Below are 19,458 nucleotides of genomic sequence, written 5' to 3' on the forward strand. Positions count from 1 at the left end.
TTTATTCTTATAATATGAAGCAAAAAGATGTAACTTCACCGGCTCGTTGGTCTAGAGGTATGATTCTTGCTTTGGGTGCAAGAGGTTCCGGGTTCAATTCCCGGACGACCCCTATACAGAAGATTATTTTGAATTTATACCAAATATCAAAAAGTTTCATTCATGTAATATGAAGCAAATAAATGAAACTTCTTTCGTACTTCGTACTTTCATATAATATGAAGTGAAATGTCAAATACATCAAATGTCAAAATATTCTATACAGTATGAAGGGAAAAGACTTAACCTCTGCCGCTCGTTGGTCTAGGACAGTGATGTCCAGCCTTTTATTATATTGGTCACCTGAAATAAGTCAATGGGCCGCAGAACCTATTAAATTTCAAGAAATTTAGGTATATTATACTATTACTGCACCCCTAATAACCGACTGGTACATTTTATTTAGGCCAAGATTCAAAGTTCAAAATACTATTTTTGGAGTGAAAATGACTAGCGGGCCGGACAAAAATCTCAGGCGGGCCGCATGTTGGACATCCCTGGTCTAGGGGTATGATTCTTGCTTAGGTTGCAAGTCCCGGACGAGCCCTATAAAGAAGAAGTTTTGGAATTTGGACTAAATATCATAAACATTTATTCTTATAATATGAAGCAAAAAGATGCAACTTCACCGGCTCGTTGGTCTAGGGGTATGATTCTTGCTTTGGGTGCAAGAGGTTCCGGGTTCAATTCCCGGACGAGCCCTATAAAGAAGATTATTTTGAATTAATAACAAATATCAAAAAGTTATATTCATATAATATGAAGCAGATAAATGAAACTTTATCGGCTCGTTGGTCTAAGGGTATGATTCTTGCTTCGGGTGCAAGAGGTCCCGGGTTCAATTCCCGGACGAGCCCTATAAAGAAGATTATTTTGAATTTATACCAATTATCAAAAAGTTATATTCATATAATATGAAGCAGATAAATGAAACTTTATCGGCTCGTTGGTCTAGGGGTATGATTCTTGCTTAGGGTGCAAGAGTTCCCGGGTTCAATTCCCAGACGAGCCCTATAAAGAAGAATATTTTGAATTTATACCAAATATCAATTATATTGGGCCGCATTGTCACCTGAAATAAGTCAATGGGCCGCAGAACCTATTAAATTTCAAGAAAAATAGATATATTATACTATTACTGCGCCCCTAATAACCGACTGGTACATTTTATTTAGGCCAAGATTCAAAGTTCAAAATACTATTTTTGGAGTGAAAATGACTAGCGGGCCGGACAAAAATCTCAGGCGGGCCGCATGTTGGACATCCCTGGTCTAGGGGTATGATTCTTGCTTAGGTTGCAAGTCCCGGACGAGCCCTATAAAGAAGAAGTTTTGGAATTTGGACTAAATACCATAAACATTTATTCTTATAATATGAAGCAAAAAGATGTAACTTCACCGGCTCGTTGGTCTAGAGGTATGATTCTTGCTTTGGGTGCAAGAGGTCCCGGGTTCAATTCCCGGACGAGCCCTATAAAGAAGAATATTTTGAATTTATACCAAATATCAATTATATTGGGACGCATTGTCACCTGAAATAAGTCAATGGGCCGCAGAACCTATTAAATTTCAAGAAAATTAGGTATATTATACTATTACTGCGCCCCTAATAACCGACTGGTACATTTTATTTAGGCCAAGATTCAAAGTTCAAAATACTATTTTTGGAGTGAAAATGACTAGCGGGCCGGACAAAAATCTCAGGCGGGCCACATGTTGGACATCCCTGGTCTAGGGGTATGATTCTTGCTTAGGTTGCAAGTCCCGGACGAGCCCTATAAAGAAGAAATTTTGGAATTTGGACTAAATATCATAAACATTTATTCTTATAATATGAAGCAAAAAGATGCAACTTCACCGGTTCGTTGGTCTAGGGGTATGATTCTTGCTTTGGGTGCAAGAGGTCCCGGGTTCAATTCCCGGACGAGCCCTATAAAGAAGATTATTTTGAATTTATACCAAATATCAAAAAGTTTTATGGTTATAATATGAAGCAAATAAATGAAACTTCATCGGCTCGTTGGTCTAGGGGTATGATTCTTGCTTTGGGTGCAAGAGGACCCGGGTTCAATTCCCGGTCGAGCCCTATAAAGAAGATTATTTTGAATTTATACCAAATATCAAAAAGTTTCATTCATGTAATATGAAGCAGATAAATGAAACTTTATCGGCTCGTTGGTCTAGGGTATGATTCTTGCTTAGGGTGCAAGAGGTCCCGGGTTCAATTCCCGGACGAGCCCTATAAAGAAGAATATTTTGATTTTATACCAAATATCAATTATATTGGGCCGCATTGTCACCTGAAATAAGTCAATGGCCCGCAGAACCTATTAAATTTCAAGAAATTTAGGTGTATTATACTATTACTGCGCCCCTAATAACCGACTGGTACATTTTATTTAGGCCAAGATTCAAAGTTCAAAATACTATTTTTGGAGTGAAAATGACTAGCGGGCCGGACAAAAATCTCAGGCGGGCCGCATGTTGGACATCCTTGGTCTAGGGGTATGATTCTTGCTTAGGTTGCAAGTCCCGGACGAGCCCTATAAAAAAGAAGTTTTGGAATTTGGACTAAATATCATAAACATTTATTCTTATAATATGAAGCAAAAAGATGCAACTTCACCGGCTCGTTGGTCTAGGGGTATGATTCTTACTTTGGGTGCAAGAGGTCACGGGGTCAATTTCCGGACGATCCCTATAAAGAAGATTATTTTGAATTTATACCAAATATCAAAAAGTTATATTCATATAATATGAAGCAGATAAATGAAACTTTATCGGCTCGTTGGTCTAGGGGTATGATTCTTGCTTAGGGTGCAAGAGGTCCCGGGTTCAATTCCCGGACGAGCCCTATAAAGAAGAATATTTTGAATTTATACCAAATATCATTTATATTGGGCCGCATTGTCACCTGAAATAAGTCAATGGACGGCAGAACCTATTAAATTTCAAGAAAAATAGGTATATTATACTATTACTGCGCCCCTAATAACCGACTGGTACATTTTATTTAGGCCAAGATTCAAAGTTCAAAATACTATTTTTGGAGTGAAAATGACTAGCGGGCCGGACAAAAATCTCAGGCGGGCCGCATGTTGGACATCCCTGGTCTAGGGGTATGATTCTTGCTTAGGTTGCAAGTCCCGGACGAGCCCTATAAAGAAGAAATTTTGGAATTTGGACTAAATACCATAAACATTTATTCTTATAATATGAAGCAAAAAGATGTAACTTCACCGGCTCGTTGGTCTAGAGGTATGATTCTTGCTTTGGGTGCAAGAGGTCCCGGGTTCAATTCCCGGACGAGCCCTATAAAGAAGAATATTTTGAATTTATACCAAATATCAATTATATTGGGACGCATTGTCACCTGAAATAAGTCAATGGGCCGCAGAACCTATTAAATTTCAAGAAATTTAGGTATATTATACTATTACTGCACCCCTAATAACCGACTGGTACATTTTATTTAGGCCAAGATTCAAAGTTCAAAATACTATTTTTGGAGTGAAAATGACTAGCGGGCCGGACAAAAATCTCAGGCGGGCCGCATGTTGGACATCCCTGGTCTAGGGGTATGATTCTTGCTTAGGTTGCAAGTCCCGGACGAGCCCTATAAAGAAGAAGTTTTGGAATTTGGACTAAATATCATAAACATTTATTCTTATAATATGAAGCAAAAAGATGCAACTTCACCGGCTCGTTGGTCTAGGGGTATGATTCTTGCTTTGGGTGCAAGAGGTTCCGGGTTCAATTCCCGGACGAGCCCTATAAAGAAGATTATTTTGAATTAATAACAAATATCAAAAAGTTATATTCATATAATATGAAGCAGATAAATGAAACTTTATCGGCTCGTTGGTCTAAGGGTATGATTCTTGCTTCGGGTGCAAGAGGTCCCGGGTTCAATTCCCGGACGAGCCCTATAAAGAAGATTATTTTGAATTTATACCAAATATCAAAAAGTTATATTCATATAATATGAAGCAGATAAATGAAACTTTATCGGCTCGTTGGTCTAGGGGTATGATTCTTGCTTAGGGTGCAAGAGTTCCCGGGTTCAATTCCCAGACGAGCCCTATAAAGAAAAATATTTTGAATTTATACCAAATATCAATTATATTGGGCCGCATTGTCACCTGAAATAAGTCAATGGGCCGCAGAACCTATTAAATTTCAAGAAAAATAGATATATTATACTATTACTGCGCCCCTAATAACCGACTGGTACATTTTATTTAGGCCAAGATTCAAAGTTCAAAATACTATTTTTGGAGTGAAAATGACTAGCGGGCCGGACAAAAATCTCAGGCGGGCCGCATGTTGGACATCCCTGGTCTAGGGGTATGATTCTTGCTTAGGTTGCAAGTCCCGGACGAGCCCTATAAAGAAGAAGTTTTGGAATTTGGACTAAATACCATAAACATTTATTCTTATAATATGAAGCAAAAAGATGTAACTTCACCGGCTCGTTGGTCTAGAGGTATGATTCTTGCTTTGGGTGCAAGAGGTCCCGGGTTCAATTCCCGGACGAGCCCTATAAAGAAGAATATTTTGAATTTATACCAAATATCAATTATATTGGGACGCATTGTCACCTGAAATAAGTCAATGGGCCGCAGAACCTATTAAATTTCAAGAAAATTAGGTATATTATACTATTACTGCGCCCCTAATAACCGACTGGTACATTTTATTTAGGCCAAGATTCAAAGTTCAAAATACTATTTTTGGAGTGAAAATGACTAGCGGGCCGGACAAAAATCTCAGGCGGGCCACATGTTGGACATCCCTGGTCTAGGGGTATGATTCTTGCTTAGGTTGCAAGTCCCGGACGAGCCCTATAAAGAAGAAATTTTGGAATTTGGACTAAATATCATAAACATTTATTCTTATAATATGAAGCAAAAAGATGCAACTTCACCGGTTCGTTGGTCTAGGGGTATGATTCTTGCTTTGGGTGCAAGAGGTCCCGGGTTCAATTCCCGGACGAGCCCTATAAAGAAGATTATTTTGAATTTATACCAAATATCAAAAAGTTTTATGGTTATAATATGAAGCAAATAAATGAAACTTCATCGGCTCGTTGGTCTAGGGGTATGATTCTTGCTTTGGGTGCAAGAGGACCCGGGTTCAATTCCCGGTCGAGCCCTATAAAGAAGATTATTTTGAATTTATACCAAATATCAAAAAGTTTCATTCATGTAATATGAAGCAGATAAATGAAACTTTATCGGCTCGTTGGTCTAGGGTATGATTCTTGCTTAGGGTGCAAGAGGTCCCGGGTTCAATTCCCGGACGAGCCCTATAAAGAAGAATATTTTGATTTTATACCAAATATCAATTATATTGGGCCGCATTGTCACCTGAAATAAGTCAATGGCCCGCAGAACCTATTAAATTTCAAGAAATTTAGGTGTATTATACTATTACTGCGCCCCTAATAACCGACTGGTACATTTTATTTAGGCCAAGATTCAAAGTTCAAAATACTATTTTTGGAGTGAAAATGACTAGCGGGCCGGACAAAAATCTCAGGCGGGCCGCATGTTGGACATCCCTGGTCTAGGGGTATGATTCTTGCTTAGGTTGCAAGTCCCGGACGAGCCCTATAAAAAAGAAGTTTTGGAATTTGGACTAAATATCATAAACATTTATTCTTATAATATGAAGCAAAAAGATGCAACTTCACCGGCTCGTTGGTCTAGGGGTATGATTCTTACTTTGGGTGCAAGAGGTCACGGGGTCAATTTCCGGACGATCCCTATAAAGAAGATTATTTTGAATTTATACCAAATATCAAAAAGTTATATTCATATAATATGAAGCAGATAAATGAAACTTTATCGGCTCGTTGATCTAGGGGTATGATTCTTGCTTAGGGTGCAAGAGGTCCCGGGTTCAATTCCCGGACGAGCCCTATAAAGAAGAATATTTTGAATTTATACCAAATATCATTTATATTGGGCCGCATTGTCACCTGAAATAAGTCAATGGACGGCAGAACCTATTAAATTTCAAGAAAAATAGGTATATTATACTATTACTGCGCCCCTAATAACCGACTGGTACATTTTATTTAGGCCAAGATTCAAAGTTCAAAATACTATTTTTGGAGTGAAAATGACTAGCGGGCCGGACAAAAATCTCAGGCGGGCCGCATGTTGGACATCCCTGGTCTAGGGGTATGATTCTGGCTTAGGTTGCAAGTCCCGGACGAGCCCTATAAAGAAGAAGTTTTGGAATTTGGACTAAATACCATAAACATTTATTCTTATAATATGAAGCAAAAAGATGTAACTTCACCGGCTCGTTGGTCTAGAGGTATGATTCTTGCTTTGGGTGCAAGAGGTCCCGGGTTCAATTCCCGGACGAGCCCTATAAAGAAGAATATTTTGAATTTATACCAAATATCAATTATATTGGGACGCATTGTCACCTGAAATAAGTCAATGGGCCGCAGAATCTATTAAATTTCAAGAAAATTAGGTATATTATACTATTACTGCGCCCCTAATAACCGACTGGTACATTTTATTTAGGCCAAGATTCAAAGTTCAAAATACTATTTTTGGAGTGAAAATGACTAGCGGGCCGGACAAAAATCTCAGGCGGGCCGCATGTTGGACATCCCTGGTCTAGGGGTATGATTCTTGCTTAGGTTGCAAGTCCCGGACGAGCCCTATAAAGAAGAAGTTTTGGAATTTGGACTAAATACCATAAACATTTATTCTTATAATATGAAGCAAAAAGATGCAACTTCACCGGTTCGTTGGTCTAGGGGTATGATTCTTGCTTTGGGTGCAAGAGGTCCCGGGTTCAATTCCCGGACGAGCCCTATAAAGAAGATTATTTTGAATTTATACCAAATATCAAAAAGTTTTATGGTTATAATATGAAGCAAATAAATGAAACTTCATCGGCTCGTTGGTCTAGGGGTATGATTCTTGCTTTGGGTGCAAGAGGACCCGGGTTCAATTCCCGGACGAGCCCTATAAAGAAGATTATTTTGAATTTATACGAAATATCAAAAAGTTTCATTCATGTAATATGAAGCAGATAAATGAAACTTTATCGGCTCGTTGGTCTAGGGTATGATTCTTGCTTAGGGTGCAAGAGGTCCCGGGTTCAATTCCCGGACGAGCCCTATAAAGAAGAATATTTTGAATTTATACCAAATATCAATTATATTGGGCCGCATTGTCACCTGAAATAAGTCAATGGACCGCAGAACCTATTAAATTTCAAGAAAAATAGGTATATTATACTATTACTGCGCCCCTAATAACCGACTGGTACATTTTATTTAGGCCAAGATTCAAAGTTCAAAATACTATTTTTGGAGTGAAAATGACTAGCGGGCCGGACAAAAATCTCAGGCGGGCCGCATGTTGGACATCCCTGGTCTAGGGGTATGATTCTTGCTTAGGTTGCAAGTCCCGGACGAGCCCTATAAAGAAGAAATTTTGGAATTTGGACTAAATACCATAAACATTTATTCTTATAATATGAAGCAAAAAGATGTAACTTCACCGGCTCGTTGGTCTAGAGGTATGATTCTTGCTTTGGGTGCAAGAGGTCCCGGGTTCAATTCCCGGACGAGCCCTATAAAGAAGAATATTTTGAATTTATACCAAATATCAATTATATTGGGACGCATTGTCACCTGAAATAAGTCAATGGGCCGCAGAACCTATTAAATTTCAAGAAAATTAGGTATATTATACTATTACTGCGCCCCTAATAACCGACTGGTACATTTTATTTAGGCCAAGAGTCAAAGTTCAAAATACTATTTTTGGAGTGAAAATGACTAGCGGGCCGGACAAAAATCTCAGGCGGGCCGCATGTTGGACATCCCTGGTCTAGGGGTATGATTCTTGCTTAGGTTGCAAGTCCCGGACGAGCCCTATAAAGAAGAAGTTTTGGAATTTGGACTAAATACCATAAACATTTATTCTTATAATATGAAGCAAAAAGATGTAACTTCACCGGCTCGTTGGTCTAGAGGTATGATTCTTGCTTTGGGTGCAAGAGGTCCCGGGTTCAATTCCCGGACGAGCCCTCTAAAGAAGAATATTTTGAATTTATACCAAATATCAATTATATTGGGACGCATTGTCACCTGAAATAAGTCAATGGGCCGCAGAACCTATTAAATTTCAAGAAAATTAGGTATATTATACTATTACTGCGCCCCTAATAACCGACTGGTACATTTTATTTAGGCCAAGATTCAAAGTTCAAAATACTATTTTTGGAGTGAAAATGACTAGCGGGCCGGACAAAAATCTCAGGCGGGCTGCATGTTGGACATCCCTGGTCTAGGGGTATGATTCTTGCTTAGGTTGCAAGTCCCGGACGAGCCCTATAAAGAAGAAATTTTGGAATTTGGACTAAATATCATAAACATTTATTCTTATAATATGAAGCAAAAAGATGCAACTTCACCGGCTCGTTGGTCTAGGGGTATGATTCTTGCTTTGGGTGCAAGAGGTCCCGGGTTCAATTCCCGGACGAGCCCTATAAAGAAGATTATTTTGAATTTATACCAAATATCAAAAAGTTTTATGGTTATAATATGAAGCAAATAAATGAAACTTCATCGGCTCGTTGGTCTAGGGGTATGATTCTTGCTTTGGGTGCAAGAGGACCCGGGTTCAATTCCCGGACGAGCCCTATAAAGAAGATTATTTTGAATTTATACCAAATATCAAAAAGTTTCATTCATGTAATATGAAGCAGATAAATGAAACTTTATCGGCTCGTTGGTCTAGGGTATGATTCTTGTTTAGGGTGCAAGAGGTCCCGGGTTCAATTCCCGGACGAGCCCTATAAAGAAGAATATTTTGAATTTATACCAAATATCAATTATATTGGGCCGCATTGTCACCTGAAATAAGTCAATGGACCGCAGAACCTATTAAATTTCAAGAAAAATAGGTATATTATACTATTACTGCGCCCCTAATAACCGACTGGTACATTTTATTTAGGCCAAGATTCAAAGTTCAAAATACTATTTTTGGAGTGAAAATGACTAGCGGGCCGGACAAAAATCTCAGGCGGGCCGCATGTTGGACATCCCTGGTCTAGGGGTATGATTCTTGCTTAGGTTGCAAGTCCCGGACGAGCCCTATAAAGAAGAAATTTTGGAATTTGGACTAAATACCATAAACATTAATTCTTATAATATGAAGCAAAAAGATGCAACTTCACCGGTTCGTTGGTCTAGAGCAGGCATGCACAACATGCGGCCCGCGAAACCTTTTCATGCGGCCCGCGAGCTATTCCGTGATTTCGCTCATTTTTGCTGAAAAATTTTACAAGAACAATCCAACCTTTGTTGCTTGTTTCTGCACAAAGTTGAGTTTACTGTTGGTTGAGTTGTCAGCATTTTGTGAAATATACAGTACCCCGTAAGGCCGTAATCGCGTTATAACTGAAAACAAGAGAAGGAAGATTGAAAATGAGGGCAGAATCTTTAACCGAGAATGGACAAGTAAATACTTATTTACAGAAACAAACTCGAAAATACTGTGTCTTGTTTGCCGAAATGTGGTTGCAGTCCCAAAGGAGTATAATCTGAGACGCCATTTTGAATCGAATCACCCGAACCTAGCTGAATTAGATGCTACTGAAAGGAACCTTAAAGCAGACAGTTTACTTAAGAATCTTTGCTCGGAACGAAATTTTTTTAAGCGTCCGGTAAATGTTACCGCTACCAGAGTTAGCTACGAAATATCAACGGATATTGCTGCTGCAGGAAAAAGTTTCACTGAGGGAGAATTCGTTAAAAAATGCATGTTGCGTGCAGTTTCTAGGATATGCCCGAGAGAGATCGAGAAATTTCGAAGCGTTAGTCTTTCACGTACAACTGTACAACGAAGAGTTGAAGATATTGCGGCAAACTTAACAAATCAACTACAACAAAAAGTAAATGAATTTCATTCTTATTCTTTGGCTGTGGATGAAAGTACGGACTGTACTGATACAGCACAGCTTTTGGTGTTTATAAGAGGCATTGACGATAATTTTAACGTGTCTGAGAACCTTGCTGGTATGCAGTCTATGAAAGGTCGTACCACTGGAAAACACATCTGCGGCGAAATTGTTGATTGCATTACTACAAAACTATCCGTTGATTTTAAAAAATTGGTTGGAATGTGCACTGACGGTGCTCCAGCAATGTGCGGAAAGACGAAAGGAGCGATGTCTTTGCTACAGGAGGTTATTGGTAGAAACATAATTGCTCACCACTGCATCATACACCAACAGGTTTTATGCAGCAAGGTTTTAAAATTTGATCATGTGATGTCGGTCGCAGTTTCGATTGTAAACTACATTCGGACTAGAAAAGTAAAGCATCGCTTATTTAAATCGTTTCTTGAAGAAACTGGTGCAGAATATGGTGACGTAGTGTACCACACCGATGTAAGGTGGCTAAGTCGAGGAAAAGTACTAAAACGGTTCATTGCTTTGAAAGACGAGATAAAGAAATTTTTGGAAACGGAGCCAAAAAAGTTTTCCGAGCTAGACGATTTGTCTTGGAATGAAGATTTATTTTTTCTTTGCGACATTACTTCACATTTGAACGACCTCAATATGAAGCTTCAAGGAAAAGGAAGGTGATTTTCGATCTTTTTGCTGCGGTAAACGGGTTCAAAGCAAAGTTACGACTTTTCAAAAATCAGCTTTTAGATGGAATATTGGTACATTTTCCAACCTGTTCACAGCATATTTTGCAAGAGAGGCATTCAGCAGTAGGAATCAAATATGCTCAACAAATCAAATTTCTGATTGAAGAATTTAACAGCAGGCTTTCTCTTTCCAGTGAAGAAAAACTACAGCTAAAAATCATTGAAAATCCATTTTCAATAGAGCCGGAAGAAGCACCTCCACATTTACAAATGGAGGTCATTGATTTGCAAACTTCATCTTTGTACAAAACAAAATATGGAGAAAGCAGTTTGCAAGAATTTTACAAGTCTTTGCCCAAAGAAAAGTTTAAAAATTTGCTTACCATGGCAAAACAAATTTTCAGCTTATTTGGAAGCACATATATATGTGAGCAAACGTTCTCAGTAATGAACTATAACAAGAGTAAGCAACGATCCTTGCTTACTGATGGACATTTGGAAGATATCCTAAAAATATCAACTTCCAGCATCTCGCCTAATTATGACTTGCTTGTTGCGAACAAAAGATGTAACGTTTCTCATTAAATTTCATTTTTTGATATTTGTCTTGTATGTAGATTTCTTGTTAATGTTAGGAATTTATACTTCGTTGGATTTGTTTTTGTTTGTCACCGTCGAGGGGTTACTTTTGTTATAAAACCGTCGAAACATAGTTACAAGCTCTTATGAGAGATAAATAGAACAAAACAATAATAAACGTTTCTCCACGGTTACAGTGACACCATCAACGAATCCGATGCTTTACCGCCGATAAGCGTTAAAAACTAGATACTGCAGTGCGAGAGGCAACCGTCTCTTGACAGTAACCATCTTCTCAACGATATCTCTTATTTAACGGTTACATTATATAAAGTAGGCTACACGTTAGTTACAACAACGTTAGCATGCGGCCCGCGAAAAATAATTTTTCCCTGAAACGGCCCGCGTACTGTTTTGAGTTGTGCATGCCTGGTCTAGAGGTATGATTCTTGCTTTGGGTGCAAGAGGTCCCGGGTTCAATTCCCGGACGGGCCCTATAAAGAAGAATATTTTGAATTTATACCAAATATCAATTATATTGGGACGCATTGTCACCTGAAATAAGTCAATGGGCCGAAGAACCTATTAAATTTCAAGAAAATTAGGTATATTATACTATTACTGCGCCCTTAATAACCGACTGGTACATTTTATTTAGGCCAAGAGTCAAAGTTCAAAATACTATTTTTGGAGTGAAAATGACTAGCGGGCCGGACAAAAATCTCAGGCGGGCTGTATGTTGGACATCCCTGGTCTAGGGGTATGATTCTTGCTTAGGTTGCAAGTCCCGGACGAGCCCTATAAAGAAGAAATTTTGGAATTTGGACTAAATATCATAAACATTTATTCTTATAATATGAAGCAAAAAGATGCAACTTCACCGGCTCGTTGGTCTAGGGGTATGATTCTTGCTTTGGGTGCAAGAGGTCCCGGGTTCAATTCCCGGACGAGCCCTATAAAGAAGATATTTTTGAATTTATACCAAATATCAAAAAGTTTTATGGTTATAATATGAAGCAAATAAATGAAACTTCATCGGCTCGTTGGTCTAGGGGTATGATTCTTGCTTTGGGTGCAAGAGGACCCGGGTTCAATTCCCGGACGAGCCCTATAAAGCAGATTATTTTGAATTTTATACCAAATATCAAAAAGTTTCATTCATGTAATATGAAGCAGATAAATGAAACTTTATCGGCTCGTTGGTCTAGGGGTATGATTCTTGCTTAGGGTGCAAGAGGTCCCGGGTACAATTCCCGGACGAGCCCTATAAAGAAGAATATTTTGAATTTATACCAAATATCAATTATATTGGGCCGCATTGTCACCTGAAATAAGTCAATGGGCCGCAGAACCTATTAAATTTCAAGAAAATTAGGTGTATTATACTATTACTGCGCCCCTAATAACCGACTGGTACATTTTATTTAGGCCAAGATTCAAAGTTCAAAATACTATTTTTGGAGTGAAAATGACTAGCGGGCCGGACTAAAATCTCAGGCGGGCCGCATGTTGGACATCCCTGGTCTAGGGGTATGATTCTTGCTTAGGTTGCAAGTCCCGGACGAGCTTTATAAAGAAGAAGTTTTGGAATTTGGACTAAATATCATAAACATTTATTCTTATAATATGAAGCAAAAAGATGCAACTTCACCGGCTCGTTGGTCTAGAGGTATGATTCTTGCTTTGGGTGCAAGAGGTTCCGGGTTCAATTTCCGGACGAGCCCTATAAAGAAGATTATTTTGAATTTATACCAAATATCAAAAAGTTATATTCATATAATATGAAGCAGATAAATGAAACTTTATCGGCTCGTTGGTCTAGGGGTATGATTCTTGCTTAGGGTGCAAGAGGTCCCGGGTTCAATTCCCGGACGAGCCCTATAAAGAAGAATATTTTGAATTTATACCAAATATCAATTATATTGGGCCGCATTGTCACCTGAAATAAGTCAATGGGCCGCAGAACCTATTAAATTTCAAGAAAAATAGGTACATTATACTATTACTGCGCCCCTAATAACCGACTGGTACATTTTATTTAGGCCAAGATTCAAAGTTCAAAATACTATTTTTGGAGTGAAAATGACTAGCGGGCCGGACAAAAATCTCAGGCGGGCCGCATGTTGGACATCCCTGGTCTAGGGGTATGATTCTTGCTTTGGGTGCAAGAGGTCCCTGGTTCAATTCCCGGACGAGCCCTATAAAGAAGATTATTTTGAATTTATACCAAATATCAAAAAGTTTTATGCTTATAATATGAAGCAAATAAATGAAACTTCATCGGCTCGTTGGTCTAGGGGTATGATTCTTGCTTTGGGTGCAAGAGGACCCGGGTTCAATTCCCGGACGAGCCCTATAAAGAAGATTATTTTGAATTTATACCAAATATCAAAAAGTTTCATTCATGTAATATGAAGCAAATAAACGAAACTTCTTTCGTACTTCGTACTTTCATATAATATGAAGTGAAATGTCAAATACATCAAATGTCAAAATATTCTATAAAATATGAAGGGAAAAGACTTAACCTCTGCCGCTCGTTGGTCTAGGACAGGGATGTCCAGCCTTTTATTATATTGGTCACCTGAAATAAGTCAATGGGCCGCAGAACCTATTAAATTTCAAGAAATTTAGGTATATTATACTATTACTGCACCCCTAATAACCGACTGGTACATTTTATTTAGGCCAAGATTCAAAGTTCAAAATACTATTTTTGGAGTGAAAATGACTAGCGGGCCGGACAAAAATCTCAGGCGGGAAGCATGTTGGACATCCCTGGTCTAGGGGTATGATTCTTGCTTAGGTTGCAAGTCCCGGACGAGCCCTATAAAGAAGAAATTTTGGAATTTGGACTAAATATCATAAACATTTATTCTTATAATATGAAGCAAAATGATGCAACTTCACCGGCTCGTTGGTCTAGGGCAGGGGTGGGCAACATACGGCCCGCGGGCCGGATCCGGCCCTCCACGGGATTTTGAGCGGCCCGCAGACAACGTTCCCTCTAATTTTTCACGAGTCTGAGCAAACACACTAACTCCCTGAGCGGTCCCTTGGACCACTGTGAGCAACATCAGACGTGCCACGTGCGCACTGTGGCCATTATTATGCGTTTATTTTATTTTTAATTCAGGTTGGATTTTTTTCTTGTGGGCAGCACAGATTTTCTGTGCGCGGAGAACGTGTCAGCAGTGCGCATTTGCGCACGCGCGCAGCTTAGAGGGAACATTGCCCGCAGACAGTTTCCGGTCTTACATGATAATGTGGCCTGCGGCCACATTCTGCCGCAATCCCTGTATTGCGTCACTGAATAAGTCCAAGTTTGCCAACCTGAGAAAGATGGCCATAAATCTACTTGTTCTGTTCGGGTCTACATACATTTATGAGCAAACATTTTCGACCATGAACATTAATAAGACAAAGCTGCGTTCCAATCTATTCAGGAATCCGGCCCGCCAAGTACTTCATTTTCTCATATCAGGCCCGCCGACCGAAGAAGTTGCCCGCCCCTGGTCTAGGGGTATGATTCTTGCTTTGGGTGCAAGAGGTTCCGGGTTCAATTCCCGGACGAGCCCTATAAAGAAGATTATTTTGAATTTATACCAAATATCAAAAAGTTATATTCATATAATATCAAGCAGATAAATGAAACTTTATCGGCTCGTTGGTCTAGGGGTATGATTCTTGCTTCGGGTGCAAGAGGTCCCGGGTTCAATTCCCGGACGAGCCCTATAAAGAAGATTATTTTGAATTTATACCAAATAACAAAAAGTTATATTCATATAATATCAAGCAGATAAATGAAACTTTATCGGCTCGTTGGTCTAGGGGTTTGATTCTTGCTTCGGGTGCAAGAGGTCCCGGGTTCAATTCCCGGACGAGCCCTATAAAGAAGAATATTTTGAATTTATACCAAATATCAAAAATTTATATTCATATAATATGAAGCAGATAAATGAAACTTTATCGGCTCGTTGGTCTAGGGGTATGATTCTTGCTTAGGGTGCAAGAGGTCCCGGGTTCAATTCCCAGACGAGCCCTATAAAGAAGAATATTTTGAATTTATACCAAATATCAATTATATTGGGCCGCATTGTCACCTGAAATAAGTCAATGGGCCGCAGAACCTATTAAATTTCAAGACAAATAGATATATTATACTATTACTGCGCCCCTAATAACCGACTGGTACATTTTATTTAGGCCAAGATTCAAAGTTCAAAATACTATTTTTGGAGTGAAAATGACTAGCGGGCCGGACAAAAATCTCAGGCGGGCCGCATGTTGGACATCCCTGGTCTAGGGGTATGATTCTTGCTTAGGTTGCAAGTCCCGGACGAGCCCTATAAAGAAGAAGTTTTGGAATTTGGACTAAATATCATAAACATTTATTCTTATAATATGAAGCAAAAAGATGCAACTTCACCGGCTCGTTGGTCTAGGGATATGATTCTTGCTTTGGGTGCAAGAGGTCCCGGGTTCAATTCCCGGACGAGCCCTATAAAGAAGAATATTTTGAATTTATACCAAATATCAATTATATTGGGCCGCATTGTCACCTGAAATAAGTCAATGGACCGCAGAACCTATTAAATTTCAAGAAAAATAGGTATATTATACTATTACTGCGCCCCTAATAACCGACTGGTACATTTTATTTAGGCCAAGATTCAAAGTTCAAAATACTATTTTTGGAGTGAAAATGACTAGCGGGCCGGACAAAAATTTCAGGCGGGCCGCATGTTGGACATCCCTGGTCTAGGGGTATGATTCTTGCTTAGGTTGCAAGTCCCGGACGAGCCCTATAAAGAAGAAGTTTTGGAATTTGGACTAAATATCATAAACATTTATTCTTATAATATGAAGCAAAAAGATGCAACTTCACCGGCTCGTTGGTCTAGGGGTATGATTCTTGCTTTGGGTGCAAGAGGTTCCGGGTTCAATTCCCGGACGAGCCTTATAAAGAAGATTATTTTGAATTGATACCAAATATCAAAAAGTTATATTCATATAATATGAAGCAGATAAATGAAACTTTATCGACTCGTTGGTCTAGGGGTATGATTCTTGCTTAGGGTGCAAGAGGTCCCGGGTTCAATTCCCGGACGAGCCCTATAAAGAAGAATATTTTGAATTTATACCAAATATCAATTATATTGGGCCGCATTGTCACATGAAATAAGTCAATGGGCCGCAGAACCTATTAAATTTCAAGAAAAATAGGTATATTATACTATTACTGCGCCCCTAATAACCGACTGGTACATTTTATTTAGGCCAAGATTCAAAGTTCAAAATACTATTTTTGGATTGAAAATGACCAGCGGGCCGGACAAAAATTTCAGGCGGGCCGCATGTTGGACATACCTGGTCTAGGGGTATGATTCTTGCTTAGGTTGCAAGTCCCGGACGAGCCCTATAAAGAAGAAGTTTTGGAATTTGGACTAAATATCATAAACATTTATTCTTATAATATGAAGCAAAAAGATGCAACTTCACCGGCTCGTTGGTCTAGGGATATGATTCTTGCTTTGGGTGCAAGAGGTCCCGGGTTCAATTCCCGGACGAGCCCTATAAAGAAGAATATTTTGAATTTATACCAAATATCAATTATATTGGGCCGCATTGTCACCTGAAATAAGTCAATGGACCGCAGAACCTATTAAATTTCAAGAAAAATAGGTATATTATACTATTACTGCGCCCCTAATAACCGACTGGTACATTTTATTTAGGCCAAGATTCAAAGTTCAAAATACTATTTTTGGAGTGAAAATGACTAGCGGGCCGGACTAAAATCTCAGGCGGGCCGCATGTTGGACATCCCTGGTCTAGGGGTATGATTCTTGCTTAGGTTGCAAGTCCCGGACGAGCCCTATAAAGAAGAAGTTTTGGAATTTGGACTAAATATCATAAAGATTTATTGTTATAATATGAAGCAAAAAGATGCAACTTCAACGGCTCGTTGGTCTAGGGGTATGATTCTTGCTTTGGGTGCAAGAGGTACCGGGTTCAATTCCCGGACGAGCCCTATAAAGAAGATTATTTTGAATTTATTCCAAATATCAAAAAGTTATATTCATATAATATGAAGCAGATAAATGAAACTTTATCGGCTCGTTGGTCTAGGGATATGATTCTTGCTTTGGGTGCAAGAGGTCCCGGGTTCAATTCCCGGACGAGCCCTATAAAGCAGATTTTTTTGAATTTATACCAAATATCAAAAAGTTTTATTTATATAATATGAAGCATATAAATGAAACTTTATCGGCTCGTTGGTCTAGGGGTATGATTCTTGCTTTGGGTGCAAGAGGTCCCGGGTTCAATTCCCGGACGAGCCCTATAAAGAAGAATATTTTGAATTTATACCAAATATCAATTATATTGGGCCGCATTGTCACCTGAAATAAGTCAATGGACCGCAGAACCTATTAAATTTCAAGAAAAATAGGTATATTATACTATTACTGCGCCCCTAATAACCGACTGGTACATTTTATTTAGGCCAAGATTCAAAGTTCAAAATACTATTTTTGGAGTGAAAATGACTAGCGGGCCGGACTAAAATCTCAGGCGGGCCGCATGTTGGACATCCCTGGTCTAGGGGTATGATTCTTGCTTAGGTTGCAAGTCCCGGACGAGCCCTATAAAGAAGAAGTTTTGGAATTTTAGACTAAATATCATAAACATTTATTCTTATAATATGAAGCAAAAAGATGCAACTTCACCGGCTCGTTGGTCTAGGGATATGATTCTTGCTTTGGGTGCAAGAGGTCCCGGGTTCAATTCCCGGACGAGCCCTATAAAGAAGATTTTTTTGAATTTATACCAAATATCAAAAAGATTTATTTATATAATATGAAGCAGATAAATGAAACTTTATCGGCTCGTTGGTCTAGGGGTATGATTCTTGCTTAGGGTGCAAGAGGTCCCGGGTTCAATTCCCGGACGAGCCCTATAAAGAAGAATATTTTGAATTTATACCAAATATCAATTATATTGGGCCGCATTGTCACCTGAAATAAGTCAATGGACCGCAGAACCTATTAAATTTCAAGAAAAATAGGTATATTATACTATTACTGCGCCTTTAATAACCGACTGGTACATTTTATTTAGGCCAAGATTCAAAGTTCAAAATACTATTTTTGGAGTGAAAATGACTAGCGGGCCGGACAAAAATCTCAGGCGGGCCGCATGTTGGACATCCCTGGTCTAGGGGTATGATTCTTGCTTAGGTTGCAAGTCCCGGACGAGCCCTATAAAGAAGAAGTTTTGGAATTTGGACTAAATATCATAAACATTTATTCTTATAATATGAAGCAAAAAGATGCAACTTCAACGGCTCGTTGGTCTAGGGATATGATTCTTGCTTTGGGTGCAAGAGGTCCCGGGTTCAATTCCCGGACGAGCCCTATAAAGAAGATTATTTTGAATTTATACCAAATATCAAAAAGTTATATTCATATAATATGAAGCAGATAAATGAAACTTTATCGGCTCGTTGGTCTAGGGGTATGATTCTTGCTTTGGGTGCAAGAGGTCCCGGGTTCAATTCCCGGACGAGCCCTATAAAGAAGAATATTTTGAATTTATACCAAATATCAATTATATTGGGCCGCATTGTCACCTGAAATAAGTCAATGGGCCGCAGAACCTATTAAATTTCAAGACAAATAGGTATATTATACTATTACTGCGCCCATAATAACCGACTGGTACATTTTATTTAGGCCAAGATTCAAAGTTCAAAATACTATTTTTGGAGTGAAAATGACTAGCGGGCCGGACAAAAATCTCAGGCGGGCCGCATGTTGGACATCCCTGGTCTAGGGGTATGATTCTTGCTTAGGTTGCAAGTCCCGGACGAGCCCTATAAAGAAGAAGTTTTGGAATTTGGACTAAATATCATAAACATTTATTCTTATAATATGAAGCAAAAAGATGCAACTTCATCGGCTCGTTGGTCTAGGGATATGATTCTTGCTTTGGGTGCAAGAGGTCCCGGGTTCAATTCCCGGACGAGCCCTATAAAGAAGATTTTTTTGAATTTATACCAAATATCAAAAAGTTTTATTCATATAATATGAAGCAGATAAATGAATCTTTATCGGCTCGTTGGTCTAGGGGTATGATTCTTGCTTAGGGTGCAAGAGGTCCCGGGTTCAATTCCCGGACGAGCCCTATAAAGAAGA

The 19,458-nt window shown here is 39.0% G+C and overlaps 31 non-coding genes across 31 annotated transcripts; all 31 read left to right on the forward strand.

Moving 5' to 3' along the window:
* Positions 1–669: 669 nt before the first annotated feature.
* On the forward strand, positions 670–741 carry Trnap-ugg (transfer RNA proline (anticodon UGG)). Its single transcript has one exon. It is a non-coding gene; the product is annotated as a tRNA-Pro (tRNA).
* Positions 742–824: 83 nt separating this feature from the next.
* Trnap-cgg (transfer RNA proline (anticodon CGG)) lies at positions 825–896 on the forward strand. Its single transcript has one exon. It is a non-coding gene; the product is annotated as a tRNA-Pro (tRNA).
* Positions 897–1,438: 542 nt separating this feature from the next.
* On the forward strand, positions 1,439–1,510 carry Trnap-ugg (transfer RNA proline (anticodon UGG)). The gene has a single exon. It is a non-coding gene; the product is annotated as a tRNA-Pro (tRNA).
* A 697-nt stretch (positions 1,511–2,207) lies between these two features.
* Trnap-agg (transfer RNA proline (anticodon AGG)) lies at positions 2,208–2,278 on the forward strand. Its single transcript has one exon. It is a non-coding gene; the product is annotated as a tRNA-Pro (tRNA).
* Positions 2,279–2,820: 542 nt separating this feature from the next.
* Trnap-agg (transfer RNA proline (anticodon AGG)) lies at positions 2,821–2,892 on the forward strand. The gene has a single exon. It is a non-coding gene; the product is annotated as a tRNA-Pro (tRNA).
* A 387-nt stretch (positions 2,893–3,279) lies between these two features.
* Trnap-ugg (transfer RNA proline (anticodon UGG)) lies at positions 3,280–3,351 on the forward strand. Its single transcript has one exon. It is a non-coding gene; the product is annotated as a tRNA-Pro (tRNA).
* Positions 3,352–3,738: 387 nt separating this feature from the next.
* Positions 3,739–3,810, forward strand: Trnap-ugg (transfer RNA proline (anticodon UGG)). Its single transcript has one exon. It is a non-coding gene; the product is annotated as a tRNA-Pro (tRNA).
* Positions 3,811–3,893: 83 nt separating this feature from the next.
* On the forward strand, positions 3,894–3,965 carry Trnap-cgg (transfer RNA proline (anticodon CGG)). Its single transcript has one exon. It is a non-coding gene; the product is annotated as a tRNA-Pro (tRNA).
* Positions 3,966–4,507: 542 nt separating this feature from the next.
* Trnap-ugg (transfer RNA proline (anticodon UGG)) lies at positions 4,508–4,579 on the forward strand. The gene has a single exon. It is a non-coding gene; the product is annotated as a tRNA-Pro (tRNA).
* A 697-nt stretch (positions 4,580–5,276) lies between these two features.
* Trnap-agg (transfer RNA proline (anticodon AGG)) lies at positions 5,277–5,347 on the forward strand. Its single transcript has one exon. It is a non-coding gene; the product is annotated as a tRNA-Pro (tRNA).
* A 542-nt stretch (positions 5,348–5,889) lies between these two features.
* Trnap-agg (transfer RNA proline (anticodon AGG)) lies at positions 5,890–5,961 on the forward strand. Its single transcript has one exon. It is a non-coding gene; the product is annotated as a tRNA-Pro (tRNA).
* A 387-nt stretch (positions 5,962–6,348) lies between these two features.
* Trnap-ugg (transfer RNA proline (anticodon UGG)) lies at positions 6,349–6,420 on the forward strand. Its single transcript has one exon. It is a non-coding gene; the product is annotated as a tRNA-Pro (tRNA).
* Positions 6,421–6,962: 542 nt separating this feature from the next.
* On the forward strand, positions 6,963–7,034 carry Trnap-ugg (transfer RNA proline (anticodon UGG)). The gene has a single exon. It is a non-coding gene; the product is annotated as a tRNA-Pro (tRNA).
* Positions 7,035–7,117: 83 nt separating this feature from the next.
* Trnap-agg (transfer RNA proline (anticodon AGG)) lies at positions 7,118–7,188 on the forward strand. Its single transcript has one exon. It is a non-coding gene; the product is annotated as a tRNA-Pro (tRNA).
* Positions 7,189–7,575: 387 nt separating this feature from the next.
* Positions 7,576–7,647, forward strand: Trnap-ugg (transfer RNA proline (anticodon UGG)). Its single transcript has one exon. It is a non-coding gene; the product is annotated as a tRNA-Pro (tRNA).
* Positions 7,648–8,034: 387 nt separating this feature from the next.
* On the forward strand, positions 8,035–8,106 carry Trnap-ugg (transfer RNA proline (anticodon UGG)). The gene has a single exon. It is a non-coding gene; the product is annotated as a tRNA-Pro (tRNA).
* A 387-nt stretch (positions 8,107–8,493) lies between these two features.
* Positions 8,494–8,565, forward strand: Trnap-ugg (transfer RNA proline (anticodon UGG)). Its single transcript has one exon. It is a non-coding gene; the product is annotated as a tRNA-Pro (tRNA).
* Positions 8,566–8,648: 83 nt separating this feature from the next.
* Trnap-ugg (transfer RNA proline (anticodon UGG)) lies at positions 8,649–8,720 on the forward strand. The gene has a single exon. It is a non-coding gene; the product is annotated as a tRNA-Pro (tRNA).
* A 3,422-nt stretch (positions 8,721–12,142) lies between these two features.
* Trnap-ugg (transfer RNA proline (anticodon UGG)) lies at positions 12,143–12,214 on the forward strand. The gene has a single exon. It is a non-coding gene; the product is annotated as a tRNA-Pro (tRNA).
* Positions 12,215–12,297: 83 nt separating this feature from the next.
* On the forward strand, positions 12,298–12,369 carry Trnap-ugg (transfer RNA proline (anticodon UGG)). Its single transcript has one exon. It is a non-coding gene; the product is annotated as a tRNA-Pro (tRNA).
* Positions 12,370–13,067: 698 nt separating this feature from the next.
* Positions 13,068–13,139, forward strand: Trnap-agg (transfer RNA proline (anticodon AGG)). Its single transcript has one exon. It is a non-coding gene; the product is annotated as a tRNA-Pro (tRNA).
* Positions 13,140–13,542: 403 nt separating this feature from the next.
* Trnap-ugg (transfer RNA proline (anticodon UGG)) lies at positions 13,543–13,614 on the forward strand. Its single transcript has one exon. It is a non-coding gene; the product is annotated as a tRNA-Pro (tRNA).
* A 1,307-nt stretch (positions 13,615–14,921) lies between these two features.
* Trnap-cgg (transfer RNA proline (anticodon CGG)) lies at positions 14,922–14,993 on the forward strand. Its single transcript has one exon. It is a non-coding gene; the product is annotated as a tRNA-Pro (tRNA).
* An 83-nt stretch (positions 14,994–15,076) lies between these two features.
* Positions 15,077–15,148, forward strand: Trnap-cgg (transfer RNA proline (anticodon CGG)). Its single transcript has one exon. It is a non-coding gene; the product is annotated as a tRNA-Pro (tRNA).
* Positions 15,149–15,231: 83 nt separating this feature from the next.
* Positions 15,232–15,303, forward strand: Trnap-agg (transfer RNA proline (anticodon AGG)). Its single transcript has one exon. It is a non-coding gene; the product is annotated as a tRNA-Pro (tRNA).
* An 846-nt stretch (positions 15,304–16,149) lies between these two features.
* Trnap-ugg (transfer RNA proline (anticodon UGG)) lies at positions 16,150–16,221 on the forward strand. Its single transcript has one exon. It is a non-coding gene; the product is annotated as a tRNA-Pro (tRNA).
* Positions 16,222–16,304: 83 nt separating this feature from the next.
* Positions 16,305–16,376, forward strand: Trnap-agg (transfer RNA proline (anticodon AGG)). Its single transcript has one exon. It is a non-coding gene; the product is annotated as a tRNA-Pro (tRNA).
* Positions 16,377–17,532: 1,156 nt separating this feature from the next.
* Trnap-ugg (transfer RNA proline (anticodon UGG)) lies at positions 17,533–17,604 on the forward strand. The gene has a single exon. It is a non-coding gene; the product is annotated as a tRNA-Pro (tRNA).
* Positions 17,605–18,147: 543 nt separating this feature from the next.
* Positions 18,148–18,219, forward strand: Trnap-agg (transfer RNA proline (anticodon AGG)). The gene has a single exon. It is a non-coding gene; the product is annotated as a tRNA-Pro (tRNA).
* Positions 18,220–18,761: 542 nt separating this feature from the next.
* Trnap-ugg (transfer RNA proline (anticodon UGG)) lies at positions 18,762–18,833 on the forward strand. The gene has a single exon. It is a non-coding gene; the product is annotated as a tRNA-Pro (tRNA).
* Positions 18,834–19,375: 542 nt separating this feature from the next.
* Positions 19,376–19,447, forward strand: Trnap-agg (transfer RNA proline (anticodon AGG)). The gene has a single exon. It is a non-coding gene; the product is annotated as a tRNA-Pro (tRNA).
* Positions 19,448–19,458: the final 11 nt, after the last annotated feature.

The sequence above is a fragment of the Clavelina lepadiformis genome, chromosome 7 (assembly GCF_947623445.1).
Source record: "Clavelina lepadiformis chromosome 7, kaClaLepa1.1, whole genome shotgun sequence".
NCBI lineage: Eukaryota > Metazoa > Chordata > Ascidiacea > Aplousobranchia > Clavelinidae > Clavelina > Clavelina lepadiformis.